This window comes from Hermetia illucens, chromosome 1 (genome assembly GCF_905115235.1).
Source record: "Hermetia illucens chromosome 1, iHerIll2.2.curated.20191125, whole genome shotgun sequence".
Lineage (NCBI taxonomy): Eukaryota > Metazoa > Arthropoda > Insecta > Diptera > Stratiomyidae > Hermetia > Hermetia illucens.
In genome coordinates this window covers 122,754,384-122,768,686 of record NC_051849.1, presented here as the reverse complement: position 1 = coordinate 122,768,686, position 14,303 = coordinate 122,754,384, and positions in this window count along the sequence as shown.

The window sequence follows — 14,303 nt, the reverse complement described above, 5'->3', positions numbered from 1 at the left end:
TTCTAGCTAAATCTATCTGATTCCCCATCTAATTCTCTTGTCCTACCAATATTTTTCTTCCAACCCTTACCTATCATCACAATTAGGTTAAAGTCAAATTTAAAATTCAAAATATCTTAATTTCAAATTAAAATCCCATACTTTCAAATTCAAATATTCCAAATTCTAGCTATACCTATATGATTCACCACCTATTTCTACTCCTATTATCCCATCAGAACTCACTTTCCCCCGCCTAACTCATTGTTCCATTTGTAATTAAAATTATAATTTTGAAATTTGAATAATAATTTGAAATTCGCTTTTTAACCTCAAATTCCACTTCCAGTTGTTTCCATTTCTCGGTGGAAAATTAGATAGGTGAGGACGTCAGTTGCATTCGAAAACATTCCCACGAAATGTCAGATCAACGAACGAACAAAGAGAATAATCCAATCCATCACAATAAATAAAATCAGTAAGTATTTCCTGAATTTCGAGGAGGTAATCATTGGTGTCCGGGTAGCTGAGTGATTAGAGCACAAGGCTGTCGAACGGAAGGTCGCGGTTCAAATCTCGCTAGCGACAGTGGGATTTGCATCGTGATTTGACGTCGGATACCATTCGACTCAGCTGTGAATGAGTACCTGAGTCAAATAATCTCGGGCGAGCGCAATGCTGACCACATTGTCTCCTAGTGTACCGTTACGGTCTTGAATGAAGTGCTCTAACACACTTCAAGGAAGCCAAGCGACGACGGCTTTACGGTTTCTTACCAGGGCAGATGGAAATCGTCACACGCTGCCTCATCTCTGCCCTGGGAGCAGCGTGACCGTAGCGGCTCGCAGATGTTGAATGCTCATTTATATAATTCGTAAAACACGACATGCCTACGAATTATATTGAGCGCAAATCCGCCTTATTGACCAGAGCTTGGCCAGAGCTTCTCAAAACGAACACTTCAAGGCCCTGATCCAATATGGATTATTGTGCCAATGATTATTATTTCCGAGTTATCACGATCTCGGCAGATGCCGGATTTTACCTAATACTAGCACTAAGTGCCAATCATTTAGGCTCGGACGATCCTACCTACTTAAAATCTAAAGGGGCGCTGGTGGTGGTGGCCGGTGGTAGGTCAGTGGGAGAGTCCGTCGAGTACCCCCCGCAACATCGAGCACGTATGCAGAATGGTGTACTTCTGCATGGTTTGAACCAGACTGTGCGAAAATCCCAGGACATCAAGGGAAGCCATCAGGGATTTAGGTACAATATCTGTAGCTGACAATATTATGGGAACTACAACCACCCGCTCGAGACGCCAAATTTCTTTGATTTCCCGAGCCAATGGCTCATAATTCACCCTCTTCTCCACGTATTTCCGTTCAATGTTGCTATTATGGGGGATAGCAACATCAATAATATACGCGGAGCGACCCGTCTTGTCAACTAACAGTACGTCAGGCTTATTGTGTGCGGTATGGCGATCAGTCAGAACTTGTCGGTCCCAATACATGCTGTAAGCAGAACTATCAAGTACTGATTGCGGCTCATATCGGTAAACCGGACATGTTCCCGTGATCAGCCCACGCTTATATGCAAGGTTTTGATGGATAACCTTACATACAGCATTATGCCTGGTGATGTATTGCACCGGTGCCATAACAGTACAGCGAGAAATGAGATGGTCCAACGTCTCTAACGCCGAACCACACATTCTGCACTGGTCGTTCTCCACCCGTTCTTTCATGATGAGCTTTTATAAGCCCGGGTGGCGAGCACGCCATCCTGAATGGCACACATAAACCCCTCCGTCTCAGCAAAGAGCTCCCCAGCACACAGCCATCTGTTCGAAAGATGCAAATCGACAAATGGCTACCAAAGACAATTCACGTGTTTACCGTGCATTGCCTTCGACTTCCATTCATCGATCTGCTCTTGGTCCGACTTCACCCCACTCAGAGGATTGAAGGATCGATCCTTCAAGTTAAGTGGAGTCAGTCCACAGTTTGCCTTACAGACAGCCGCATGCAAGGGACTCGCCTGCTCTTTGCTGTAAAAATAAGCGCGCAGCGAGTAGACTTGGCGATGATGTTGTGCCGCCACGTCAACCACGCCTCTACCTCCGATATCACGAGGCAGGTTCATCCGCTCCACGGCAGACTTTGGGTAATGCATTCGGAATTTGGACATAGTTGTCTGTATCCGCCGCTGGACGTTTTCCAGATCGGTCTTCGTCCACGGCAATATTCCGACTGCATAAGCCAGTGAAGGGATAGCGAATACATTCAACGCGCTTATTTTATTCTTCCCCGAGAGATGCGATTTCAGCACCAGCTTTACACGTTGCAGGAATTCGGACAGCAGAGCTTCTTTCAGATCACCAACTTGAGCATGGGTTCCTTGCAGAATTCCTAGGTACTTGTAGAAGTCTGTCTCGGTCATAGCTTCGATGTGGAGGTCACCAATGCTATGTCCGGCATGTGGCTCGTGATGACCTTTGCGGAAGGCTTGGATTCGACATTTGCCTAATCCAAACTCCATCCGAATATCACGGCTGAACATGTCTATTATTCGCAACAGACTTCTAAGATGGTCGTCAGTACCAGCATACAGCTTGATGTCATCTAAGTACATCAAGTGTGTCAGTTCGCACTTAGCAGGTAGGCCATACTTTATTACAAAACCATGCCCTCTAGCATCATTCAGTAGGGTCAAGCAGTGTACTGCAGGATAGACTGATGCGGAACATAGCTCCCTGAGGCCAACCTATCTTTCTCTAAGGATGAGTTGTCTCTCCTCTGGGACGGTGTGTGCCTTTTCAGGGGCCAAGCCTCTCGTCTACCAAGACCGTTAGTGAGTGGTGATAGCCACACCCTGTACGAGGTGACCCTACTATTAACAAAACGCTACGGATCTAGACTGGGGAGATGAAAAACACCTCCCCCAATACAGGGTGTCATGCGAACCGTGCCCATTGGATAGTTTGCAGTCGGGGGTAACTAACTGTATTCGAACGGAGCCTCACTGATACCTGGTCGCCTCAGTGAGTAAGTTAGATCTTACCGTGCTACGGGGGGCTATGGCACGGCGGACCTCTTAACCCCCATACTCGTGGGAATCAAATGAGTACAAAACTGGAAAAAAAAAAAAAAAAACCAAAAAAGCGGGGCCCCGTACCGCACCAAAACTGGTTAATCAGGCGGAGGCACGTCTCCGAATTACTGAAAGCCAGGTGACTACACCCAAGAAGGGAGAAGTTGGGACGTCAAGCAGTGGATCCAAGGTGAGCATTGGTATACTGCATGGACTACAGCCAACGAACACCACTGCTCAAAGAGCAGGGACCAGCAAAAGCACGTCTGAGATAAATATAACAGACGTCAGGAAGGAGACAGGTCTCAGTGGCGCCGGGGTTAAATGGTACCTGCGCTATCTGAAGGAAGGCCTGAAACCAGAAGAGGCCCTTAAGAAGGCTCAGGACAGATCTAAGCCATCTCTACCGGAGCCGAGAAAGCGGGGAGCAGCAGAAATCAGCCCGCGTGAAGGGAATGCTCCCAAAAAACCCAGACCTGAACCCACGGGAGTAGAAAACCCGGGCAGGTCAGGAGTGAAGGCAGGACCCAGGAAGCCCGGCATTAGCTATGCTAGTGCGGTCAAGGGCATTCGACTGGCCATACTGCCAAAAAGGTTTCCCGAGCAAATACTCACTCGGGAGGAACAGGAAATCATTGAAGAACTTGTCGTCAAGCAGATGATCAAGGGTTGGACGTCGAAACTGGTGTTCACCGGGATACACTTTCGACCAGGCCTTATACTGGTGGACTGCGCGACGGAAGGTACCGCAGAATGGGTCGGAACCATAATTCCTAGATTGCCAGGCTGGGAAGGGGTGGAACTGTCAACATGTGCTGGAGATGATATACCACGAGCCCACATGGTGACAGTTTTTCTCCCAAAGGCCGCGGCAATAGTAACAGAAGACCTTATGAGACTCCTAATTGCTCAGAACGAAGATCTCCATACTCGACTATGGAGAGTCTTCAGAAGCAAGGTGGAGGGAAAGGGTAAACTCCTCACGATCGGGGTAGATGACCGATCCCTAGAGGCAATTAAACGTCGGAGTTGTCATATCAACTACCGATTTGGCAACACACCCGTGCATGTGCACAAGGAAAAGCCAAGGAAAGAGACCTCAGAGGAGGCATCGGGTGGAAAACTTACCGAGGTCCCTGAAGAAGTCGCGGAAGCCATAGAGGCGGAAAGAACGGGATCAACCAGGGAAATAGACCTGCTGCCCAGTGAAGAGCAGAAGCTGGACGACCTAGACCTAGGACTGCTAGGACTCGGGGTGGACAGCGACGCGCAGGAAAGCACCATGTCGGAGGAGGAGGGTGACACTCCGACAGTGGAGAAGAGCTCCAAACAATAACGGAGCCAATGGCCAGCACTAGGATAGCCCAGATAAACCTCCACCATGCGAGAGCTGCATCTGCAGTGATTGCAAGGGCAAATTCCAAGGAGAACATTGGAATAGTGCTGGCTCAGGAGCCCTGGGTGTACCGGGGGCAGATTCGCGGTCTGCAAGGAGGAGACATGCAGGTAATTTGGGATTCCTCTTGTGAAAAACCAAGAGCTTGCATAATTCTCAAACGTAATCTAAAATACATATGTCTTTCAGAGTTCTTAACCGGGGACCTTGTGGCTATCCAAGTCTCATTGGAAGCCGGGAGGAGCACTCGAAAGGTAGTTGTAGCATCGGGATACTTCCCAAGAGACGAGAGCCGGGCTCCACCGGAACAAGTCGCAAAGCTGACGGAGTATTGCGAGGAGAGGGCGTTACCACTTCTTCTCGGCTGCGATGCAACGCCCACCACGAAGTGTGGGGAAGCAGTGACACTAATCGTAGAGGTGAGTACCTTCTCGAATTTATTCTTAGTAATAAGTTAGAACAGAGCCTACTTCAGCTTACAAAGACTGTTCCGCTCGAAACGTCTCACCATAGGGTCAAAGCTCTTACTGTACAAGACTATGATCTTGCCAGTCCTCATGTATTCCTCGGAAACTTGGGTTCTTAGCAAGAAAAATTGCGAACTCTTGGCCGCGTTCGAGAGAAGAATCCTCCGAAGAATTTTTGGCCCCCTACATGAGGATGGACGATTCCGTAGCCTACACAATGACGAAATCTATGAGCGATACCATGACCGTCCGGTTGTGGATAAAATCCGGCTCAATAGGTTACGGTGGGCGGGTCACTTAATCCGTATGGATGAAGATGATCCCACCCGGAAAGTCTATAAGGGCAATATCTATGGTAGGAAAAGAAGACGAGGCAGACCCTGCCTAAGATGGAGCGATGGCGTGGGCCAGGACGCCAGACAGCTTTTAGGGATATCGAATTGGTGGACCTCGGCGCAAAACCGGGATGTCTGGAGTTCCTTATTAAGGCAGGCCTAGACCGGATACCGGTTGTTGCGCCGTTGATGATGATGATGATGAATAAGTTAGAAATATACAGCGTAGGGAACACTCCAACATTTGTGACCAGCACCAGACAAGAGGTACTAGATATAACTCTAGGAAATACCCTAATGAACGGGATGGTCAGGAATTGGAGGGTGCCGGATGAACCCTCAATGTCTGATCACAGGATAATCAGATTCGACATTGAGGGTAACTCCGAAATAAAAAGAATAATAAGGAATCCCAAGAGAACGGATTGGGAATCCTACACAATGCACCTGAGCAACAACATTGCCCACCTTCAAGGGAGCGGTGACATCAGGAGCGAATTAGAATTAGAAACGGTGGTGGAAGACCTCAACACAATCGTCATTGACGCATATGAGGCCAGCTGTCCGGCCAAGACAGTCAAGTCATCAAGGGATGTACCATGGTGGAACAGAAACTTAGCCAGAATGAGAACGGAGGTACGAAAACTCTTTAACCGGGCAAAACGAACCGGGGACTGGCGGAGGTATAAAAATGCACTGACTGCGTATAGCAACGCCATCAGGGAAGTGAAACGGAACAGCTTTAGGGAATTCTGTGAAGGGATTGAACAGATCACAGAAGCAACCAGGCTGTACAAGGCTGTAGCCAAAGACGGGAGAATATCCTCTGTCTGCTTGAAAAAGGAAGATGGGACCGAGAATGAGGAGGACAGGGTACACCTGCTTCTCAGAACTCCTTTCCCGGGGTCCTACCCCTCGGCGGCAGGCGACATTAATCTGCCTGACACCCCAACAACGAATAAAAGGGGAAGGAAAGAGAGCTGGAAACTAGCAAAAGGGGTATGCTCAGAAGCTAGGCTAAGATGGGCAGTGGGAACCTTTCAACCAATGAAATCTCCCGGAGCAGATGGCATTTTCCCAGCACTTATCCAGAGAGGCCTAGGAATTATCTTAGAGTCTCTTCTGAGGGTGGTAAGGGGGAGCATAGCACTGGGTTACATACCAAGGGCATGGAGAAAAGTGGTCTTTATTCCGAAGGCGGGTAAAAAGGATCCTTTTCACCCTAAATCTTTCAGACCAATCTGCCTAACATCGTTCGTACTCAAAACGGTGGAGAAGGTCATAGACAACTATATTAGAACTAACGTTCTAAAGCGTAATCCCTTACATCACTGTCAACACGCTTACCGGGCAGGAAGGTCAACTGAAACTGCTCTGTATCAGCTGACAGAGGTACTACGGGACGCCATAGAAACAAAAGAAATTGCACTGTGCGCGTTTTTGGATATCGAAGAAGCATTCGACAACACATCGCACACAGAGATACAGGATGCCCTGAGCCGCAAAGGAGTGGGAAACACCCTGGCACTCTGGATGGGCAAAATGCTAGAAAGCAGACAAATAGAGGTACAAACAGGTACAAATTCTATTACCATGAACACCACCCAAGGCTGTCCACAGGGCGGAGTACTATCGCCGCTGATGTGGAGTATGGTAGTGGATGAACTCCTGGACGTGTTAACTAATACTGGAATGCAAGTCCAGGGCTACGCGGACGACATTGTTCTAATCTGTAGGGGCAAATATGAAGATACCCTATGTGAAAGAATCCAAACTGGATTAAGGGTTACTAGTGCCTGGTGCAGGAAGGTGGGACTGCGGATTAACCCAACCAAAACCACCATAGTACCATTCACTAAGAGGCGTAAGCTGGATCACCTGAAAGCCATAACATTACATGATATGGAGGTGAAACGAGAAACAGAGGTCAAATACTTGGGAATCACGCTAGACCAAAAATTACTCTGGAAGACACATGTCGGAAACACTTGTCGGAAAGCCACGAGGGTTCTGATGACTTCCAGATCCATAGCAGGAAAAAAATGGGGTTGTAGCCCGAAGATACTACTTTGGATATATACTGCAATCTGGGCAGAAAGAACCCAACTCAGCACACAAGCCAGGGAATTACATAAGCTCCAAAGGCTGGCTTGCATATGTATCAGTGGGGCAATGAGGACATGCCCAACGGCATCCCTGGAGGTCCTTCTGGGATTAACCCCTCTCCATCTGCACATACAGATGCAGGCAAGGAGATCAATATTCAGGATGGCCGGTAGCATGAGTGAGGCGGGGAGCTGCCTAAATCGAAGGAAGATTGATATCCTTTCTAGGCGGTATCCCGAATTACTGATACCGAGGGACAATATGACAACGAGGTTTCACTTCGATAAGAAGTTTGAAACACGTTGGAGTAACAAGGCAAACTGGGAGAGCGTGGCTGCGACATACGGCTTAAACCAGCAACTGATTACTTGGTACACTGACGGATCCCTCACAGCAGAGGGAGCGGGTGCCGGTGTCATTGGTCCAAGGAAAATGTACTTTGAGCCAATGGGCAGGTACACTAGCATATTCCAGGCGGAAATTTACGCCATACACAAATGTGCCTCCTTTAATCTGCAAAGGAACTACAGGGGGCAGAACATAGCTATTCTCACCGATAGCCAAGCAGCGATCAAGGCACTTAGGTCCAACCAGGTGAACTCTAAACTGGTATGGGAATGCCTTGAGAGACTGAATACACTCGGCTCGTCCAACAAGGTCTGGATACTTTGGGTTCCAGGCCATGCTGGGCTGGAAGGCAATGAGGCAGCGGATGTACCAGCCAAGAAGGGAGCAGGGATGCCTTTATACGGGCCAGAACCCTTCTGTGGAATCGGAAACGGTTTCATGGCTATGAATCTAAGAAACGAAGAAAACCGGTTGAGGGAACTATATTGGGCGGGCCTACCAGGGATGGAGCAGTCCAGGGTGCTTATTGGGGGATACGAACCCATGCGCACAAAGGATTGCTTAAACCTCACCAAAAAGAACCTCCGAATCATAGTGGGAATTCTCACTGGTCATTGTCGGCTGAACTACCACCTAGGGAAGCTAGGGATATCAACGGACACTGCCTGCAGCATCTGTGAGGAGGAGGACGAAACCTCTTTGCACGTCCTGGGACAGTGTCCAGCACTTGTGCAAAGTAGGTCGATACATCTGGGAGAACACTTAATACCAGATGCAAAGCTGAAACTTCTGAAAGTGGGGAACATACTAAAGTTCCTAACGGTTACTGGCCTGCTTGAGATACTATGATCAACAGGTACACTATAACCAGTAAAAGGGGCACAATAGTTCTTCAAGGACGCGGTGCGACTTTCCCTTAACAGAATAATAATAATAATCATTCAGTAGCCATGAAAGGGGGTTCAGTGTCATACAAAACCAAAGGGGACTCAATGAATCCCCCTGGAAGATGCCCCTCCATATACGGATGGGCTCTGAGGTATTAGCACCCTCAGATGTACGGACTGATAAGGTGGTATGCCACCCTTCAATGACTGTCGCCAAAAACTTTATTAGTTTCGGATCAATGCGATACAGATGTAGGATATCGATTAGCCAGGTATGCGGAACGCTATCCTTGGCGGCCTTGGCATAATCGATATAGCAACTGAAGAGGTTTCTCTGGCCTCTAGTTGCTTGTCCTACAACTACCGAGTCGATAATGAGTTGCTCTTTGCAACCCCTTGACCCAACTCGGCAGCCCATCTGCTCCTCGGACAGAATGTTGTTGGTCTCGAGGTGCGCATTGATCCTTCCACTAACAATGGACGTGATGAATTTGTAGAGGGCAGGTAAGCAAGTGATCGGTCTTGTGTCTGCGGGGTCCTGCACCGTGTCCTTCTTAGGGATAAGGTAGGTAGTCCCCGCAGTGAGGAAAGGTGGAAATTCCTCCGGCCGACTCATGACCTCATTTATACTGCGTGCCAACCGACTGTGTACGCTGGTAAATTTCTTATACCAGAAATTTTGCACCCGATCCAGACCTGGGCCCCTCCAGTTCTTCGAGCTGTTTATGGCTCGTCGAACTACCTCTTCGGTAACATCCGCGAAATTCATGCCAGGTGTATTGGCATGGCGGGTGCCTTCGGCGGTGATCCACTCAGCATGCTCAGCATGCTGGGCAGGTAACCCCCAAAGTCCACCCCAATACTCTTTCGCTTCCGTCACCGAGAACTGTATTGTCTGGGCGCTCTGTTGGGATTCGTTGAGAGATCTGAAAAAGCTCCGCTGGTTCCTCGCGTATGTTGCATTCTGGACACGTCTGGAATAACTTTCGCCATACCGTCGTAACCGACTGCATATGACAGAAAGTTTCTGTTTTAGTGTGTCCAGAATTTCAACAACGGGTGTCTCACAGGGGATGGCATAGTTCCGGTAAACCGTCTGCATTTTATTTCTCACCCGTCGGCTGGCATTGCCAGTGCTGATCTGAATCAGTCTAGCAATGTCCTGCCTTAGTGAGTCCCACCGACGTTCCAGACGAATTTTCCATGGTGGATCTCTTTTGTCACTCAAACCAATAACACGAAAGCGAATCTTCTGACCATGCAATCTGATAGCCACAACTGCACCACACTACTACAAGTGATTGTAGTTGCAGCAGCGACATATCAGCACACAGTCGAGATGCAATCTCATCATTGATTTGAGATAGAATTCCCGGAGTTGCTGGAGATGCATAGAGCCTGGGAATACCTGGTCTAAGCAAAGGATCCATATCCGAGAATTCTATACACGCTCTTTGGAATTCGTCCCGAACCTCAGCGGAAACCTCAGCTGGACGGTGGAGAAGAGTGCTTCGGCGAGTACTGAACCTGTTGCCTGCAGTGCGGCGTGGTGTTGTTGATGCCGCCGCCTCTGCCCCCATCGACTCTTGGTCACCAGTTTCCCCGATGGCTTCAAGTCGAACACGCTCCCTGATGGTGGCCGGGATTGTGTCGCTGCGAGTAATGAAGCGGTACTGGTCTGCGACTCGCTGCACATTCACGTGCGCGAATTGCGGGAAACGCTCGACGAATCTCTGGTGCAACAAGGGGCGGTAAGATGTTGTACCTGCCCCCGCCGTTATTTCGTAGTAGGAGCGGATGATGAAGAGGTTCATTTCTTCAGTCCATTTCATCCGCTTCCTACGCGAACCTGCTGAAGTGGTCGCCACAGATTGTGGCGAAACAGCTGCAGCAGGCGGAACTGTGCTCCTGGTCGTCGTGGCGCCTAGACGTCGAATCGCCCCACGACTAGCGGTTTCGACGCCGTGCTGTCCATTACGAGAGCCCGACCCAGTCACCAAGTCAGACGACTCCCGCCGGTTATCCGTATCGGACCTCAAATTTCTCCTTCTTCTCATTGTTGGTGGTGCATTTTATCCCTAGCTGCCAGGTGTTGAGATAGCTTCATCAGTGAGTAATCTGCAAGACTGCAAAGTTCCTGCACTTTCCTCACCTACCCCCTGACACGCTGCGGTGGCGTACAGCCATTCAAACTGAAGCTATCTATCCCTCCTCCTTTCACAACCGGGCTTGGGACCGGCTTCGGCGGAGTTATTATTATTATTATGGGCCCCTGTCTTTAAGGCATAAGTGGTTATTTCTGAATTGAAAGTCACCACGACTCTGTCTCGATTGCAGGAATATTAATCCTATCTAATTAACGAGAACGTCAAGACAAAATTAAAAATCTGTTCCACCCACCTTGCATCCGATTTGCCTATTGTATGCTCTCTTCCGCTACTTTCTATTTGATCAGTTCAGTCGCCTTCTTCGCTTTCCAATGCCGCTTCCTTTAGTGGTAGTTTGCCTATTTTACTCTGTTCTTCCGAGCAATACTCAGTCATTTTACCCTTTTCCATTGTTTACCGGGTTTGCTCACGGTTTTTCACTCACTTTACTACACATTGACTGTGTTCATTTTTTATTTATGTGGTCTATGGTTGTCCGTTTCCGCCTTGAAGCTGAGTGATTTGATATATTTTCTTCAACTTTATTATCATTTATTTCCCGGTGTCTAACACTGAATACATATTATTTTTACATCTAGTTTAAAAGTAGCTTATCTCTCTTAAATATTTGCCGGCCTTCTTTGATTTAACTTTAAATGGTGTATTTATTCTACATATGGATCTCGACAAACTTATAGTTGTTAAAACATGTTTATATAAGAAAACTGCGCTTGCATCTAGAGCACGAGAAGACTTATCTTATTACTTATTCTAGCTTGTTCTAATAATAACACTTCACTTTGTAGCAACATCTGCCTAACTCAGCATCTAATTCCCACGTCCTACCAATATTTCCCGCCGCCGTTACCCATCATCATAATTGAGTTAAACTCAAAATCAAATTGAAAATGTCTTTGTTTCAAATTCGAATCCCTTACTTTCTAATTCTAGCTACACCTATGTAATTCACCAAGTTACTCTATTCCTATTATTCCATTAGAATTCAGTCCTTTCTCTCGGCTTTATCACTCATGTAAACGGCCTGCAAATTCAGCTACCCACATTGTCAAAGTGATTCTCCCCGGACGCCCAGGTATTCTGTTAAACGGTCTCTTCAATAGGATTTCGCTGCAAAAACTCCATAAAAGATGTTTTTTATAAAGTTATCGTATGGTCCGTTTGAGTCGATTTACGAACCCCTATCTTTGAAGCATGAGTGGTTATTTCTGAATCAACAGTGAGCGCTCTATTCAGATTACAATAATGTAAATCCAATCTAATTTACGAGCGCCTCGAAATAGAAAGAAAAATCAACCTACCTTCTTGCGGTTTTACCTGTTGCCTGCTCTTTCTGCCACTTCCAATTTCGCACTTTATGGAGTGTACTCTGACTTATTGTGTCCGGCTAATATCATGACTTTTATTCCAGTTATTTCTCTTTTGGCTGGATATCTATTTGTGACCTACATTTATAAATCGGTATATTCTTGATACTCTCCATTCGTTCATATTTAATATAAGCTGTAAATGGTCTCCTATCCTCACTCCGAGCGAACCAGGTGGTCGATGTGCAGAAAGGACGCATCGCCCGTAGAAGGTATGGATTTCGCTTCTCCCAGCAATTTTCCAATGAGCCTGAGGCGCCAGCAAACAAGGCACTCTCCTGCTTTTATGCTGAATGATATCCAATCTACTCCCAACGACTCGGTAAATGACCCATCTTTTTTTGGTGGGGGCTGCAACCTACTTTGTACATTGATGGCTGGCTTCACCCGCGGATATCAAACTGTGACTATTCCTTCTCTGCTTTTCGTCCTGAAGAAATCACCTATTAACAACAACAGCTAATACCTGCTCATATATATGTTCCATCTCATTTTCTTCTTCTTATTCCCCCATCCGAGAGGTTAATGTTTATTTACTTTGGAAGTTTCCAAAGTTCTATCATTTAATCATACTTCGAACTTTGCTATTCCTCCACTCTATCTTCCTTTCAATTTCCACTAACCATTTAAGTACTGTATTACTGTAATTTCCACCTAATTAACTATTTCCCTATCCATCAAATTCTCGCTAAATTTACTTGACTCGCCATCTAAATCTCTTATCCCGCAAATATTTCCCTTTCCTACCGACATCCTAACTGACCTCCAGAAAGCGAAGAGCGACGTACTAACAAATGTCTCAAATCTAAAATTTACCGCAATGTCGCCCGTCCTGTCGTTCTCTATGGTTCTGAGTGTTGGCTAACTACAAAAGACAATGAATGGTGTGTTGCGGTAATGAAGATGAAGATGTTGGGTTGGACTAGTGGCGTAACACGTTCTCATTGCATGCGAAATAAGGATATCCGCGATCGATGTGAAGTTACACCGATCGTGAAGAAATACGAGGCAGACATTTTCGGTGTAACGAGAATTCACTCGCCAACATTGGTCTGAACGTCGAAGTCGATGGTAAGCGACCAAAAGTTCGGCAAAAACAACTGTAGCTTGATGCGCTGGATGGAGGTTTGAAATCCTCGTGACCACATCCAGCTCAGGCATTTGATAGAATCAAATGGCGAAACCAATCACAACGAGCCGAACCCGTTTATGAACGGGGAAGTGAAATAATTGTGCTTTTATTGAGAAATTAACGGAAATGGGATCAGTTTTTGTATGAAAAGCGTTTCTTACGGCAAAGTTTAAATGGAATGACTAAAATTGTAAATGCAGATATGCACCATTTATAAGTGTTCGCCATACAAAGTTTCCTCTTTACTTGAAAGTGGTGGCGATATTAGGCAAAAGAACCCAACGGTACAGCGAGAGAAAACAAAATTTCGTAAGAGCAATAAGAGCGAACATATTAAATGAGGTTATTATTCTTTTTAAAGCTTTGTGTAAAACAGCCCCAAATTTATTGATGCAGAATATAATTGCATGATAATTTAAGATAGGTAGTTTGCAGTTTATAGAATTATTACACCATTAATTATTTAATTAGTTTCGTTCAAAATGACAAACGGATTGGCGCCAAACATTTTGACCATATTTCTCCATCTGGCAATATCATATACTTCGTTCGATCAGCTTTTCCTATTCTGGCGCTAATGCCGTGCTCATCCGTATGGCCAAAAGTAGTTTCACGTATTCACTTATACATAGACAAAAAACGTGCTAATTTCACCAATCCATTGGCAAGTCCACGTGGCATGTCACACAGCCGATCCGATTTTCGCTATATCTCGCTTATGCCCAAGGACAGAGCAATTTGAATTCGTATCTACTCACAATGATTTTCCTTTTTTTTTTTGAGAGGCAAGAGGGAGCGTGGTAGCTGTATAGTATCTACCTGTAATCAATAGGTTGAATATAGTACGTCTTTGTTATATGCTTGTCTCCGCTATTGGCACCATTCAAATTGTCAATGGAAATTTCAACGCGCTCTTCATATGTGGCAACCATATATCAATAGTTGTCAATGTATTATGAATTCATCAAACCAATGATAGTTCTTAATCGTTTACTTCGTTTTAATTTCAGGTTATGGCAACTTCT